Genomic DNA, 17,612 nt, shown 5'->3' with positions numbered 1-17,612 from the left:
GGAGCCTGGCGGCGTCGCCGTGTTCTCGACTCGAGATTTTCAGCCGTGCGCCCGGCCGGAAACCGCGAGCTCGGTATCGGCTTCTTCCTGCCCACGTTTTAACGCTCGAGATTTCCTGTTTGTTCCGGTATCACGGTCGGGCTTCGAAGCTTTACCCCCCCCCCCCCCCCCTCCGCAATTTCTTTATTTTTCGTTTCCCGCTCTCACCTGCGAACCGCATTCCCCTGCTTCCCATCCCACCGTTCCCATCCCGGACAGTGCCTAGGTCGCTCTTTTCCTCTCAGAGGGTCCGCCGTCACCCGCCGGAAACTCTGTACCACCCGTGCAGGGTGGCCACCGCACCCTCCTGTTTCTCCTTCGTGTCCCCCAGGGGCACGGGGGCCAACAAACGTGTAATGAAGGCCACAGCACGAGAGCCGTGAAACCTTGGTTTTCTGAAATCAGCAACCAGCAATGAAGTATGGAATGCTTCGGTCGTTCCCGACGTACCAAGTAGAATCTTTCCTAAAGCAGGCCCTTGAGGGAGTAACCTTTGTTCTTATTTGTGTTTTGTGAGAAGGCCCTGGGACAGTGTGGTCAACTCATTTATATGTATTCATCAAGCAGCCCCCCCCCCCCCCCGCGCCCCATGCTCTAATACATACGTACGTACTGCTTCCAGTCTAACCCACCCCAACAAACACGGTAAAAATGTAACCCAGGGACCAAAGGATGTATGTTAACACTCTCCTACCGGTTTCCTCCAAAAAGACCTCCTTGGTACAGAGTAGCTGAGGGCTACGTGGAACGTCGTACGTAGCTTTCTGCCCTGTACCTGCTATTTCTTAGCATTTACACAGCATCTTCACATTTCCAAAGCACTGTACCAATGTTTATTCATCCTCACAACACCCCTGTGAGGTAGGTCAGTATGTCCTTTGTAGTAGAGAAAATGAGGCAGACACAGGTCAAGCCCACCCGCCTCAGGCCACAAGGGCCGCCGGTGAAAGGGCCGCACCCGAGTCGGGAAGCCGGGGCTCTGTCCCATGTTCACCCACCGGAGAGCATCGCATGGGCATGTTTTCACCAGTGAAGGAGACGTGGGGGAGGACAAAACACAGAGATTTCTCAGGCAACAGAAAAATCAGGCTCAAGCGGCATCAGGGAACCACCTCAGTGAAAGAAACATTAAATGGCACACCAGTGAGGCAAGAGAACATGCGAGGCTGGAATCCTGGGGACTACCCTTAAGACCTACAAACAGGGTCTGGGAAAATGTAAACGAGGAACCCACCCACGATACCTGTGGCTTCCAACTGGAGGAAAAGTTAGACAGTTAAAAAGAAAAAGAAAAAAACAATCAAACCATACAACCTAATTTTAAAGGAGAGATGACAGGATGTTAATTTACATCCAAAAGGCCAATAATATTCGTAATTACTGACAAGTAGTATCCTTTTTATTCCAACCGTTCCCCCACCGACAAGTGCTGTTCCCTAGAGCACTCTTCCTCTCTACGTACCGATTTACACACCAGTATGACTATCAAGTGGCTCAATGGCACGTCGCATGGTTCCTCAGCTGAGCTAGATGGAGACGGAATCCAGGAAACCGTAACAGACCGTTTATTTTGTCTGCTCCCGTAGTTTAGACATGGCTGTTTCTAACCTGCCTCTGCCCAATCCCATCTTCTATGAAATGCAAAAAAGCGCACACAGGAAAGCAGCTCATCCTTTTGTAGAGGGACTGGTGAACTTGGTTCAATATGCCATTTTAAGAAAAAGAAAAAGAAAAAGAAAACGTAGGACCTGTACTGTAAAGCATAACAAAGGAGTAGACGGGTTATAGCTACTCCAAATTTTAGAGTGATACAATGACCACAGAGTTAAAAAAAACTATCACTGTTATCACTTTTTATTTGATAATAGTTGGTTTAGTCTACAAGTTTAAGGCAAACATACTAATGCATTTGCTTTTCATCAGAAATCATACTTATAAAGATTACATAAAGTCTGTCCCAAAACTTCTAAGAAATGTTCATTAATTAAAAATAAGTCTGATTACGACGCTTTACCAGGATACATGAATGAACTAAGGTGGTAGGTACACAATGTCTTTTGAAAACAAAATTCAGAAGAAGGTGACGGCCGGCGATCTTTACCTTGTTTGAACAATGTATTTTTAAAAGGGTTAAACTTCAGAAAGTACTTAAACGTAAATGCGGCTGGCAGCCAGAAGGAATACTACGCATAAAATAAACACAGCTACGGAGGCTACTTAAGGAAAAGACTGAACTTTGGGCTTTGGAAGAGGAGGAGCGCGAGGTGACCCACGGCTGTCCCAGGGAGCATTCGGGTACAGGAGGGCAGTGTCCCCCCACAGATCGGCAGAACCCACGGACGGCTCCGCTCCGTTGTTTCTCAGAAAAAAGGAGAGTAGATGCGCTTTGTCAGCTGTTTCTTTTCTTCCCGGTGAGCAGTAAATGCTTTAATATCATTCAGAAAACAAAAATAAAATCTGAAGGAAGGCAGCCCTTTTTAGCCGAAGGTGGAGTGCGGCTTATGTGTCTCCATTTAACACTGCCAAGCAGTTCTGCAGCAACTGTAGGTTACCCTAAACAGGAAAGGAGAGTAAGTTACGAAGCCCAGAAGAACCGGACTGAAAAGTCACAGCACGCTACACGAAGATAACCGGATTTGGAAAACAACTGCTTCTTATACGGAACTAACTGTTTAAAGACCTAAAACTATTTAACCTGTTTCACGTACAATATTTTCCACATAACCAGCTGCTTCAGTAAATGTCCCTGTACACCAATATGACTGTTTTGGATTACCTGGCATGATCTACTGAGAGAGAGGAGGTGCTCTTTGTGTCCCAGTTAAACTACTGAACATTTTTTTTCTTTTTCTTTTTCTTTTTCTTTTCTTTCTTTCTTTTTTTTTTTTCTTTTTTTTTTTAAGATTTATTGTCTGGGGCCCCTGGGTGGACAGTGGTTGAGCACCTGCCTTTGGCTCAGGTCGTGGTCCCGGGGTCCTGGGCGAGCGTCCCAGACCAGGAGCCTGCTTCTCCCTCTGCCTATGTCTCTGCCTCTCTATGTCTCTCATGAATAAATACATAAAATCTTTAAAAAAAAAAGTGATTTAGTTTTTTAGCTAATCAAAACACGATACTGGTTTCATCCTAGGTACTAGAGTCTCGCAGAGCTGACCGTTTGGAGAAACTGTAGATATTCTTGTTTGAATTAGGTGCTCTGTAAAATCCCTCTCAATTCTCTCTCTCTCTGGCTCTTTTAAAAATTTTATTTATTTATTCACGAGAGACACAGAGAGAGGCAGGGACACAGGCAGAGGGAGAAGCAGGCTCCCCGTGGGGAGCCCGGTAGAGGACTCGATCCAAGGACCCCGGGATGACGTGACCTGAGCCAAAGGCAGACGCTCGAACACTGAGCCACTCCGGCGCCCACATCCCTCTCAATTCTAAGATTCTCTAGTTTTAAAATCACTATAAGGTTTGGGCCAAACTTTATCCTGTTTTAAAAAGTGGTTATTTGAGAGAGAGAGAGAGAGAGAGAGAGAACGAGTGGGAGCGGTAGGAGGAGAGGGAGAAAGGATCTCAAGTGGACTCCATGCTGAGCCTGGAGCCCACAACTCCAAGATCACCACCTGACCCCAAAGCAAGAGTTGGACGCTCACCCAACTGAACCACCCACGTGTCCCCGAAGCTGTATCTTTATAGTAACTACAAGAAAGGGCTTGATGTGAAGGAAACAAACGCTACAGAAAAACCCCAGAAGAAGGATGTTTATTTTCTAAATCAGAATTATTGTGAAGTAGTAAAATAATCTTCAAAAAGTATAATTCCAATTATTATGAATTCTAATTCAGAAATACTTTGTGTATGCCTGTAGGAAGAAGGAAAAGGTCATTAAAGAATTATTATCAATTCCACAATTACTTACTTCCTTCCTTCCTTCCTTCCTTCCTTCCTTCCTTCCTTCCTTCCTTCCTTCCTTCCTTCCTCTCTCTCTCTTTCTTCCTTTCTTCTTAAAGTAACCTTTACGCCAAGATGGGGCTCCAACTCAGGAGCCCAATGAGCTGGCCAGGCACCCTGTAACTGACTCATTCCTAAATTAGAAGTCATTTAAATTATTAAGCTTCAATGTGACACTAACCTTTGCATGCTTCAGTTCTAACTCTGCCAGTTCCACTAAGTTTTTTCTGAACGCAGCAACTCTTCTTGTCTTAAAATCTATAAGTTCTGTGAACAAAAGAAATGAGATTAATTTTATAGAATAGCTTGAAGTATACTTCAGGATCAAACGGTAAGCTAACAGTACCTTGTTTTGCAGATTCAGATATTTTTTCAAATTTCTGACAGCATAACTGTTGGGATGTTTCAGCCTGCAGGACATCTTTATTTTTTGCTCTTGCTTTATCCAGTGCTTTATTCGCATTTTCATAATCCACTAGTGACCTGGATCTTCGATAGAGGAGATCCTATAAAACAGAATGCTTCCCAGTAATACACGCTGCATGTTTCTAATAGTTACCCCGCCACCCCATCATCAGCAGAGGGAATACTTCAACTATGGATACCACACATGCCAGTTACTCTTCTAGATGGTTTTTATAACAGCTTTACCGAGAGAAATTCAGCTATGAGGCACCTGGGTGGCTCAGTGGTGGAGCGTCTTCCTTAGGCTCAGGTGGTGATGCTGGGGTCCCGGGATCGAGTCCCGCATCGGGCTCCCTGCATGGAGCCTGCTTCTCCCTCTGCCTATGTCTTTGCCCGCAGCCACCCCCCGACCCCGTGCCCAGTGGAGCCCCGTCTCTCATGAATAAATAAAATTTGAAAATCTTTTTTTTTTTTTTTTTTTTTTTTTAAATTTTTTTTTTTTTAATTTTTATTTATTTATGATAGTCACAGAGAGAGAGAGAGAGAGAGAGGCAGAGACACAGGCAGAGGGAGAAGCAGGCTCCATGCACCGGGAGCCTGACGTGGGATTCGATCCCGGGTCTCCAGGATCGCGCCCTGGGCCAAAGGCAGGCGCCAAACCGCTGCGCCACCCAGGGATCCCTGAAAATCTTTTTTTTTTAATATATTTATTTATGATAGTCAGAGAGAGAGAGAGAGAGAGAGAGAGAGACACAGGCAGAGGGAGAAGCAGGCTCCATGCACCGGGAGCCCGACGTGGGATTCGATCCCGGGTCTCCAGGATCGCGCCCTGGGCCAAAGGCAGGCGCCAAACCACTGCGCCACCCAGGGATCCCTGAAAATCTTTTTAAAAATATTTTATTTATTTATTCATGAGAGACACACAGGCAGAGGGACAAGCGGGCTCCATGCGGGGAGCCCGATGCGGGACTCGATCCCGGGACTCCAGGATCACGCCCTGGGCCGAGGGCAGACGCTTAACCGCTCAGCCACCCAGGCGTCTACGTTGTTTTTGAAATTTAAACATTTTATTTATTTGCAGAAGAGAATCCCGCATGAGCGCGGGTGGGGCCGGGAGCGCAGAGGGAGGAGAAACAGACTCTATGAGCAGGGAGCAACAAGTGGGGCTTGATCCCGGGTCTCTGGGATCATGACCCGAGCCCAAGGCAAACGCTTAACCGAATGAGCCACCCAGGCACCCCTCAACAGTTTTTAGTATGCTCGCAGAATTGTACAACCAACACTGCAATCAGTTTTAGAACGATTCTGTAACCCAAAGGGAAAGCAATCCATCAGTAGTCATTCTTCATTTTCCTCTCATACCACCGTCCCCCCCCACCCCACCGCCCCCCACAACCACTAATCTGCTTTCTTAGATTTGCCTATTGTGGACATTTCATTAAAAAAAAAAAAGGGGGGGGAATCCTATAATATGGGGCCTTGTCTGCCTGGCTTTCTTTACTTAGCATAAAGTTTCAAATTCATTCACGTTATTGTGTGAACCAGTACTTCCTCCCTTTTTATTGCTAAATAATATTTCATTATATGGAAATACCACATTGATTTATCCACTTATGAGTTGATAGACATTTGGTTTGTTACCAAGTTTTGCCTATTATGAATAATGCTGTTATGAATATTTGTGCAAGTTTTTGTGTGAACATGTTTTCCTTTCTCTTTCATATCTCATTACTTAGCAGTGGAATTGCTGGGTCATTTGGTAACTCTATGTTGAACCTCTTGAGAAACTGCCAGACTGTTTTCTAAAGCAGCTGTACCATTTTATGGTGCACACTTGCTTGCTTGCTTGCTTGCTTGCTTTTTTATAACATTTTATTTATTCATTTGAGGGGGGCGGGGAGAGAGAGAGCCAGTGAGCATGAGCGGGGGTGGAGGGGGCAGAGGGAGAGGGAGAAGCAGACTATCCACCGAGCAGAGAGCCCAACACAGGCCTCGATCCCAGGATCCTGAGATGTGCCTTGAGCCTAAGGCAGACGCTTAACCCACTGAGCCAACCAGGCACTCCCCATTTTCTATTTCCGCTGACACTGTATGAGGGTTCTAATTTCTCCGCATCCTTGGCAACCCTTATCTGTCTTTTCGATTAAAGCCACCTAGTGGGTGTGAAGTGGTATCTTGCTGTGGTTTGGTTTTGTTTTTAAAGATTATGTTTGTTAAGCAATCTCTAGAACTGACAATTCCAAGACCAAGAGTCGCATGCTCTACCCATTGACCCAGCAACCCTTGCCGTGGTTTTGACTTGCATTTCCCTGACGAAGAAGCATCTTTTTATGTATTCATTAGTCATTTGTATATTTTCTTTGGAGAGAGGTTGATTCAAGTCCTTTGCCTATTTGTTAACTGGGCTATTTGTCTTTTTATCGAGAAGACTAGTTCTCTACATTCTCTGGATCTCAGCTGCTTATTAGGGACTCGTATGACTTGTAAATATTTTCTCCCAGTCTACGGGTTGTCTCTCCACTTCTCTTCCTAGTGTACTGTGACACACAGATGTTTTTAATTTTAATAAGGTTTGTCCAATTTATTATTTTTTTTCTTTGGTTACTGTGTTCCGGGTGTATCTGAGAAACCAACATCTGTTTTTTTTTTTTTTTTTTTAGAAACCGACATCTAATCAAAGGTCACAAAGATTTACATTTATGTTTTCTTCTAAAAATGTTAAAGTTTTAGCCGTTACAGTTAGGTCTTTGATTAATCTTGAGCAAATTTTTATACACAGTATGAGGAAGGGGCCTAACTTTATTTTCATGTGACTATGCAGCTGACACAGTACTACCATTTGTTGAAAAGTCTATGCTTTCCCCACTAAATTGTCTTAGCACTTTTGTTAAGAATCAATTGACTGGGGAGCCTTGGTGGCTCAGTTGGTCTGCCTTCGGCTTAGGTCATGAACCTGGGGTCCTGCGATTAAGCCCCACATGGGGGGGGTGTCCCCTGCTCAGCAGGGGGTCTGCTTTTCCCCCCCTTCCTCTGTTCCTTCCCCAGCTCGAACTCGTGCCTGAGCTCTCTCAAATAAATAAATAAATAAATTTTAAAAATCTTAATAAAAAAAACAATTGACAGCTGTCCTAAAAAAAAAAAAAAAGTTTCTGTCCTTTAAAGAAAAGCAACTGTTTCAGCACACTAGGAATATAAAGTGCTTCCTCGACTGGATAAGGAACATCTACCAAAAAAACCCTATAGCTACCATCACACTGAATGGTGAGAAACTGGAGGCTTGCCCACTAATATCAGTAATAATGCATGTTCCCCCTCATCACTCCTTCACAACATCATACTGGAAGCCCTAGCTAATGTGATAAGGAAATAGGAAGTATGTAGATCGGGAAGGAAGAAATAAAACTGTATTTATTCACAGATAACATGACTTGTTTATGTAGAATTTTGTAAGAGGCAACAAAAAACCCTGAACTAAGGAAGGAGTATGATAAGGTTGTAGAATACAACATTAATACACAAAAATCCATGGTTTTCTTATATACCACCAACGAACAAGTGGAATTTGAAATTAAAAACATGTTTACATTAGCACCCCAGAAATGAAACTCCTAGGAATTAATCTAACAAAATAAATAGAAAGTCAACTTGAGGAAAACTACAAAACTCAAGGGTAGGGGCAGGACCCATGGACAGAAGGAGTTGCATCTTCTGCTGCCTGCTGCCAAAACGACAAAACCCTGATAAAAGAAATCAAGGAAGAGCTAATAAGTAAGCAGAGAGCTATTCCATGATCATGAATATGCAGACTCAACACTGTCAACATCAGTTCTTTCCAACTTGATCTATAGGTTTAACTAATCCCAATCAATATCCCAGCAAATTATTTTGAGGATCTTGGCGAACAGATTCTCAAGTGTAGGGGGGCAAAAGGCAAACAATAATCATCAACATATTGAAGGAGAACAACAAAGTCAGAGGACCGACCTATGTACTTGAAGCCTGACTATACAGCTACCGTCTAGGCAGTGTGGGACTGGTGACAGAACAGACACGTAAGTCAACTGACAGGACGGAGAGCCCAGAACCAGATACAGTTACCTATTTATTCTTTGGCAAAGGAACAAGAGCAATACCATGCAGATAATACAGTCTTCAACAAATGGTGCTGGGCAAGCTGGACATCTGCACACGGAGAAATGAATTTACACACAGACCTTACGCCCTTTACAAAATTAACTCAAAACGGATTATAGCTCTAAATGTAAACCTATAAAAACCCTAAAAGGTGACATAGGAGAACATGTTGGGTTTGGTGAAGGCTTTTTAGATATAATACTAAAGGCATGATGTATGAAAGAAATAATTATAAAGTAAGCTTCGTTAAAATAAAAAACGTCTCCTCTACCAAAGACACTATCAAGAGAATGAGAAGACAAGTCACAGACAGACCAAGAGAAAGTATTTACAAGAGATGTATCTGAGAAAGGACCCCTATCCCAAATATAGAAAACAAAAACAAAAACAAAACAAAACAAAAAAACCATCTTAAATTCAACAGTAGGAAAACAAACAACCCAATTTAAAAATGGGCCAGGGACACATTATTTTATTTATTTTATTTTATTCTTATTTTTAAAGATTTTACTTATTGACTTGAGAGACAGAGAGCAAGCGACAGAGCATGAGCAGGGGAGAGGGGGAGAGGGAGAGGGACAGGGTGAAGCAGAGTCCTTGCTGAGCAGGGAGCCTGATGTGGGGCTCAATCCCAGGACCCCGGGACCATGACCTGAGCCAAAGGCAGATGCTTAACCAACTAAGCCACCCGGGCACCCCTGAGCCGAGCCATTTTTAATTTCTATTTATTTTTCAAGATTCTCAAACTCTCAACTCTGAGATCAAGAGTTACATGCTCCACTGACTGAACCAGCCAGGTGCCCTTATCTTTCTTTTCCCCACTAAAGACCCTTGTTTGTTTGTTTAAGATTTATTTTTTTGAGAGAAATAAGAGTGCATGAGGGGCGATGGCAGAGGGAGAGGGAGAGAGGATCTCAAGCGGACTCCACGTTGAGCTTGGAGCCCGATGCAGGGCTCGATTTCATTATCCCGAGATCATGACCTAAGCTGCAACCAAGAGTTACATGCTTAACTTACTGCACTACCCAGGCGCCCCTAAAGACCCATTTTTATTTTTATTAGTTTTTAAAGATTTTATTTATTCATTTGACAGAGTGAGAGAAAGCACAAGTGGGAGGGAAGAGCAGGCTCCCCAGTGAGCAGAGAGCCCAATGCAGGGCTCGATCCCAGGACTGCAGCACCACATCCCAAGCCAAAGGCAGACACCCAACCAACCGAGTCACCCAGGTGCCCCTAAAGAGAGGGAGAAGCAGACTCCCCACCGAGCAGGGAGCGCGGCGTGGGGCTTGAACTCATGGACCCTGAGATCAAGAGTTGCATGCTCTATCAACCGTGACCTGAGCTGAAGGCAGACAGTCAGCTGACTGAGCCACGCAGGTGCCCCCGAGGTGCCTTTTAAAAATGGGTCTTGGGATCCCTGGGTGGCGCAGCGGTTTAGCGCCTGCCTTTGGCCCAGGGCACGATCCTGGAGACCCGGGATCGAGTCCCACATCGGGCTCCCGGTGCATGGAGCCTGCTTCTCCCTCTGCCTATGTCTCTGCCTCTCTCTCTCTCTCTCTCTCTCTCTCTCTCTGTGTGTGTGTGACTATCATAAATTTAAAAAAAAATGGGTCTTTAGAGTCTCTGCTCAGCATGGAATATGCTTGAGATTTTATTCACTCACTCATGTTCAAGTAGAGCTGACACACAGTATTACATTAGTTTCAGGTGTGCAACAGTGCTCTGACAACTCTGTATGTTATGCTATGCTCACAAGTACAGCTACCATCTGACACCATACAATGCTATCACACTACCATCGATTCCTATACTCTCTCTGCTGTACGTAGTTTTAATTTTTTTTTAAGATTTTATTTGTTTATTCATGAGACACACAGAGAGGGGCAGAGACATAGACAGGGAGAAGCAGTCTCCTCGCAGCGACCTGATGCGGGACTCGATCCCCCGACCGGGATCACACCCTGAGCTGAAGGCAGATGCTCAACTGCTGAGCCACCTAGGCGACCCTGTAGTTTTAATTATTGCAATTAAATTTCAATTATTTCTTGTGGTCACTAAAAAATTTGGATTTACTTTTATTTTTATTTTTAATGATTTTATTTATTAATTCGTGAGAGAAACCGAGAGAGAGGGAGGCAGATGCTTAACTGCTGAGCCACCCTGGCGTCCCTGCATTTACATCTAGTTAATTAATTAATCTTTATTTAAAAGATTTTATTTATTTATTCATGAGACACACACACACACACACACAGAGGCAGAGACACAGGCAGAGAGATAAGTAGGCTCCATGCTGGGACTCGATCCCGGATCTCCGGGATTGTGCCCTGGGCTGAAGGCGCTAAACCGCTGAGCCACCAGGGCTGCCCTGCATTTATTTTTAAAGCCATGTTCTAAAAACTATGCCTTAGCAACTACGTACTATAATAAAATAATGAATTTAAAGTCCTCAAAGTAAGTAATTCATTTTATCCCTGCCCACCCACGTGAATGGTTTATAATCTGATACGGACAGTATTTTTGCAAGTACCTAAGTCCTCAAAGTTAAAAGAGTTATTCAGGGACACCTGGGTGGCTCAGTGGTTGAGTGTCTGCCTTCAGCTCAGGGCGTGAGCCTCGAGTCCCAGGAACGAGTCTGGAGTCTGGGGATCAAGTCCGGCATTGGGCTCCCCACGGGGAGCCTGCTTCTCCCTCTGCCTGTGTGTCTGCCTCTCTCTGTGTTTCTCATGAATAGACACAATCTTAATAAACAAAAGGGTTATTTATACTTTATGGTTATTTAAGTAATCTCTACACTCAACATAGGGATTGAACTCCTGACCCTGAGATCAAGAATCATATGCCCTTCTGACTGAGCCAGCCAGGCACCCCTATAATAATTTTTTTTTTTTTTTTTTTTTTTTTTTAATAAGCTCTGTGGAGGCACCTGGTGGCTCACTGGTTTAGCATCTGCCTTTGGCTCAGGGTGTGATCCCGGGGCCCTGGGATGGAATCCTGTAGTAGGCTCCCTGCAGGGAGTCGGCTTCTCCCTCTGCCTGTGTCTCTTTCTCTCATGAATAAATAAATAAATTAAAAAAAAATAAAGTAAGCTCTGTGTTCAATGTGGGGCTTGAACTGAGGGATCCTGAGATCTCTCAAGAGTTGCATGCTCTACCAACTAAGCCAGCCAAGTCCCCAAGGGTTATTTATAATTTGATAAGGAATGAAAAACCGGTATAAAGCACCACTGATCACATGGGAATTTTCTGTACAATATATCGATTCATAAATTAACAATGAGTTTAGAATATCTTTTTTTTTTCCCCTAAAGATTTTATTTATTTATTTGTGAGAGAGCACAAGCTGGGGGAGAGGCAGAGGGAGAGGGAGAAGCAGGCTTCCCACTGAGCAGGGAGGGAGCCTGACATGCGGTTTGGTCCAAGGACCCTGGGATCATGACCTGAGCCAAAGGCAGACACTTAATGGACTGAGCCACCCAGGTGCCCTGAACTTAGAATATCTGGGCCACTACATTTTCAGTGCTTTAAAGATGCTTCTGTGTAACATTGTTTTGATTAGTAAGAGTTTTAATCTTGCACACAGACTTCCAAAGGGAAATGTGACTTGCCTTAAAATAAAACATATCCTGGTTTTATAGCTCTCTCACCTTCAATAGAGGACTTTGGAATCCTTCAGCTATATAGACTGTTATATGGGGGTTTACTTTTTGTTTTGTCGGCATTTTAACTGAATGAATAGACCAAGTTAACAAAAAAGAAAAAGTTCTAGATTATACTATGTGATAAGTTTATAGAGGAGACTCTTAGGTGGGGTTCAGTGACCAACAATTTATAAAAGGAGAACAAAAATTCACACTTGAAAATCAAATTTAAAAGATAATCATTAACAATCTTAAGTCTAACAACCTCTAATGAGATGCATTTTTGTAAAAATAATGAAGAATCAAATTACCTTAGCAGCTTGAGATTCTCTTAAGTAATATTTTAAAAGGTCGGAAAGCTTGAGGTCCTCATCGGCAGACACTCGTGCTTCTATTTTCTGACAAAGGGGGAAAAGTTAGGCATTTAATTAGCACATGTTCTACAGCCAATGTTTTAACTACTATAAAAAATTTAAAGTAATAAATAACCACAGTATCCATTCTTATTCCACCTAAGGTTCCCTGCCTTCCCCTTTCCGCTAGCCTATTCCTTTTCTTTGTGACTCTGACAAAAAATGATCAGAAAAAAGAATGAGATCAGATAAGATGACTGAAATTACGGAAGGACTCTATATTTGACTCAAGTTCTTGGCTATGACTTTTAATATCTTTCGGTATGACTTATATTTCTCTCTTGTTACACCATTTCAATGATGTGGACACATGATTTTAAAGTGATGAAGGCTGGGACGCCCGGGTGGCTCAGTAGGTTAAACGTCCAACTCTTGATTTCAGCTCAGGTCATGATCTCAGGGTTGTGAGATCAAGCCCGAGTTGGGCTCCATGCTGCGTGTGTAGCCCGCCTAAGATTCTCTCTACCCCTCCCTTTACCACTCCCCCTGCCCTAAAAAAAATAAAGTGATAAAGGCTGACAATGGAAGACTAGGTCATTCAAAGCAACCTTCCTACTGAAAACAACCAGAAACATAGTCAAAACATTAACAAAATGTGCCAGAAGCCACCAAGGACTAATAAAAAGATGTGGTTAGTTTGAGTCAGACTGAAATGATGAAACTAGTCAATTTAGTGTGGAGAGACAGACCAAAAAAAAAAAAAAAAGTACTGTGTCAATCAAATACAATATAGGGACCTTGTTTGAATCCTAACTCAAACGAATTCCACTGTAAAAAGCCATCGTAGGGATCCCTGGGTGGTGCAGCGGTTTAGCGCCTGCCTTTGGCCCAGGGCGTGATCCTGGAGACCCGGGATCGAATCCCACGTCGGGCTCCCTGCATGGAGCCTGCTTCTCCCTCTGCCTATGTGTCTCTCTCTCTCTCTCTCTCTCTCTGTGACTATCATAAATAAATAAAAATTTAAAAAAAAATCCATCCTAGGCAACTGGGATCGTCTACATACTGAATATTTGATGATATTAAAGGGAATCATAGATAATCACATTGAGTATATTAAAATTAATTCTTATCTTTTTAAAAATTCTTATCTTTTTAAAAAAGAGATATGCACAAAAGGCAGAAGAAATGAACATGGGCCTTTTTGGGAAAAGTACTTTTTAAAAGAGATATTTTATTTACTTATTTTAGAGAGAGAGAGCTTGAGCAGGGGGAGAGGCAGAGAGAGAGAAAATCTTAGGCAGACTCCATATTGAGTGCGGCCCCAGACTCGGGCTCCATCTCAGGACCCTGAGATCATGCCCTGAGCTGAAATCGGGAATCAGATGTTAAATGGCTGAGCTACCCAGTTGCCCCTTTGGGAAAAAGGACTTTAAGCAATGTAGAAAATGTTAACATTCAGGAAATCTGGGTGACACATACACAGGAGTTCTTTGTACTTTTTTTTTTTTTTTTAAGATTTTATTCATTTGTGTGTGTGTGAGAGAGAGCGAGCAAAGGAGTACAGGCAGAGGGGAGAAGCAGATTCCCCATGCAGCAGGGAGCCTGACATGGCGCTTGATCCCAGGACCCTGAGATATAATAGGAGCTGAAGGCAGATGCTTTACCACCTGAGCCACCCAGGCTCCGGTCTTTGTACTATTCTTGCAACTTTTCTGTAAGTCTGAAATTACTGTTGCAATAAAGTTATAATTTAAAAACCCTACGCATCCTGCAGAATAACTAAAACAAAAAAGATAACAAATATTACAAGCCTGTTCAACAACCCAATGCTCACATTTCTTCCGGTGGGAATGTAAATTAGTAGAATCACTTTGGGAAACAGGGAAACGGTTTGGCACTATCTATGAAGGCTTTTCACAAAGAGACTCTATGGCTCCTAGTTCTCCTGATTATACACCCAACAGAAATACATATTTATTTTCAGCTGAAGATATGCAAGATCGGTCTTAGAGGTACTATTTTTTTTTTAAAGATTTATTTATTTTTCATGAAACGCACACACACAGAGGCAGAGACACAGGGAGAGGGAGAAGCAGGCTCCCCACGTGGAGCCCGATTGGGAACTTGATCCTAGATCAGGATCATGCCGTGAGCCATAGGCAGAGGCTCAACTGCTGAGCCACCCAGGCGTCCCAGAAGTACTATTTGTAAACAACGGTGCCGGCCCAGCAGCCTGTGCGCGCTGCTCATTTGCGTATGCCCGCCCATGTCATGACGTCATCCCACGCAGTCCCTTCCTGGACTCCCGGCCAGCGGACTTACTGTTCCCGGGCGGTGGCAGCCGGCGACTGGAGGGCCAAATGGAGGAGTGGGGGTTGGGAGGTGGGGGTTTGGGGGTGGGGTGGAGGGATGGGCGATGAGGAGTCTGCGGCCAGGAGTTGCATGTTGAAGGGGAGATTCCCCCAAGTAGTGGAGCCGTTGCCGCCCCACTAGAGGGTGGATGGGGGCCGGAGTCTGATCCCGTTCCCCTCAGCGAAAAGGAAGTTTCAGTCGGTTTTGCTTAGCCGCCTTGTCAACTCATCCTAATTGGACAGATTAGTAGGTCATTTCCCCTTCTGAAAGTGAGTCCCGTAGGATTAATGAGGTTGAAGCTTGCAGAAAATTTAGTTGGTTGGTCAGAGAACATTTTCCCCGAATCAGCTATTGTGTCTTTTTTTTTTCCTTGAAAGATTTTATTTATTTGACATAGAGGAAGCACAGGCAAGGAGAGTGAGGGAGAGGGAGAAGCAGGCTCCCCACTAAGCAGGAGGCTATGTGGGGCTATGTGGGGCTGTGTCCAGGAGTCTGGCATCATGACCTGAGCCCAAGGCAGACGTTTAACCCACTGAGTCACCCTGGTGCCCGTATTGTGTCTTTTCTGACCCCACTAATGAATTTTCTAGCTGTCCCTACAGAAACCTGGATTCAAGGCCAACTAATATGGTTCTCTAGCCTCTGACCTATATAATCTATATAGCCCAAGGTAACCAACCCAAGATCTCATCCAGTTTATACCAGCTCTTGGAGCATGCCCATAGCCCCTTCTCATTGTCCTAGGATAACCCGATGTGAGGGACTGAATTTGTTTTTTTCTGATGTTAAGTCTCCACTTAAAGCGAACATGGGAAGTATGTTACATATACACTTGAGCAATGCACACGCTCCATCTTTACTCATGAATAGTCATATGTTTCTTTGCTCTTTTCATCAATATTTATGTATGCAGCCCCCATGATTATAAAAAACTTGTTCTCTCCCCGTTCAAGGAAGCAGATTTGTGGTTTGCTCTCCAATCTCCTCCTTTGGCTGCCTCTCAAATAAGCCCTTTATTTACTGCATCCTGCTGTCACACTGGTCGGTTTTGTGTGCATCAGGCAGACAGACATAGGTTCAGTTACACTCCCCCCTCAAGCACTTAAGTATTAAAACTTCCCCAACCAACTTAACAAGGATCAGGGATCCCTGGGTGGCGCAGCGGTTTAGCGCCTGCCTTTGGCCCAGGGCGCGATCCTGGAGACCCGGGATCGAATCCCACATCGGGCTCCCAGTGCATGGAGCCTGCTCCTCCCTCTGCCTGTGTCTCTGCCTCTCTCTCTCTCTGTGTGACTATCATAAATAAATAAAAATCAAAAAAAAAAAAAAGAAAACAACTTAACAAGGATCATTTTTTTGTGGCATCTTCCTGAGTAAGCCTGTCATAAACTCCTTCAATATATGAACTTCTTCAAAGTACACAAGTAAAGGGGTATCTAGGTGGCTTAGTCAAGTGTCTGCCTTCTGCACAGGTCATGATTTCAGGATCCTGGGAGTCTGCTTGTCTCTCTCCCTCCCCCCCATTTTTGTGTTCTCTCTCTCTCAAAATGACAAAAACAAAACAAAACAAAAAACCCCCACATATATGACCAAGCCTAGTAAAACCTATAGGAGGGGTGCCTGTATGGCTCAGTCGGTTAAGCTGAGTATCGATTTTGGCTCAGGTCGTGATCTCAGGGTGGTAGGATCTAGCCCCAACTTTGGCTTCCCCTGGGCAGGGAGCTTACTTGAGAGTCTCTCTCTCTACATTTCCCTCTGTCCCTTGCTGCTACTCTAAAAAAAAAAAAAAAAAAAAAAAAAAAACTCTAAAACACCCTAAAAGAAAAAAAGTCAAGACTCTAAGCTCGAAGACAGAAAACCACGGCAAAGTGCAAACTTCATCCACTGAACAAATTATGCAGGGCCAAGTACATATTACTGTTAAAATATTTTTATCTTTATTTTTTTTAAGATTTTATTTATTTATTCATGACAGACAGAGAGAGAGAAAGAGGCAGAGACACAGGCAGAGGGAGAAGCAGGCTCCATGCAGGGAGCCTGATGTGGGACTCCATCCCGGGTCTCCAGGATCAGGCCCTGGGCTGAAGGCGGTGCTAAACCGCTGAGCCCCCCGAGCTGCCCCTGTTCAGGGAATTCTGAGTCTAGGTCAGAAGACCCAGCTTCCATCTTGGTCTCTGGGAACACTGTCTGGGAGATATGGGATACCATGTAAGAAGGCTAATTGCTTCGAGGCTGCCATGTTGTGAGGAAGCCGAAGGCTTTGTGTAGAAAGAGTGCTGCTAATCCCCAGCTGTTTCAATCTCAAACTGAGACCCCAAATATCAGGAAGCAGAGTAAGGCCTGCCAAAATTGCCTATTTGTGATCAAAATAGAGGACTGTTTTTGTTTCAAATCTCTCAAGTTTTGGGGTGGTGTTTATTTGTGCAGCAGTAAAGAATGGAACAGGGAGATGGAAACAAACAAGTAATATGAAGTAGAAGAAGAAAAAAGTGGGCTAAGGGATAGAGAAGATGGGATAGAGAGAAGGCACTGGGGAGGAGGGCTTAAAGTTTTTGACAAGGGAGTTAAGGGAAGCCTCTCTGCTACATAGTCCTGCTTTTCTTTGCTTGTTCATCATCAGCACACAAAACTCCCCAACAGCCACCCCAAAATGGCAGTCTCATTTGGCAAATTCCCTGAGCTTCTTTGTCCTATTATAAGTCCTAGGACCACAGCCAACTCCTTAGAACCTCTAATTCTTGGTTTTAACTTTATGA

General features: G+C 44.0%; 1 long non-coding RNA gene across 1 annotated transcript; it reads right to left on the bottom strand.

Annotated features, from left to right (window-relative positions):
- Nucleotides 1-858: 858 nt before the first annotated feature.
- Nucleotides 859-12,615, bottom strand: LOC119876487. The gene is made up of 4 exons (XR_005363132.1): nt 12,463-12,615; nt 4,319-4,478; nt 4,154-4,239; nt 859-2,592 (listed from the first exon to the last, which is right to left on the bottom strand). It is a non-coding gene; the product is annotated as an uncharacterized LOC119876487 (long non-coding RNA).
- Nucleotides 12,616-17,612: the final 4,997 nt, after the last annotated feature.

The sequence above is a fragment of the Canis lupus genome, chromosome 8, assembly GCF_011100685.1.
Source record: "Canis lupus familiaris isolate Mischka breed German Shepherd chromosome 8, alternate assembly UU_Cfam_GSD_1.0, whole genome shotgun sequence".
Taxonomy (NCBI): domain Eukaryota; kingdom Metazoa; phylum Chordata; class Mammalia; order Carnivora; family Canidae; genus Canis; species Canis lupus.
This window is presented reverse-complemented; position numbering and strand designations above follow the sequence as displayed.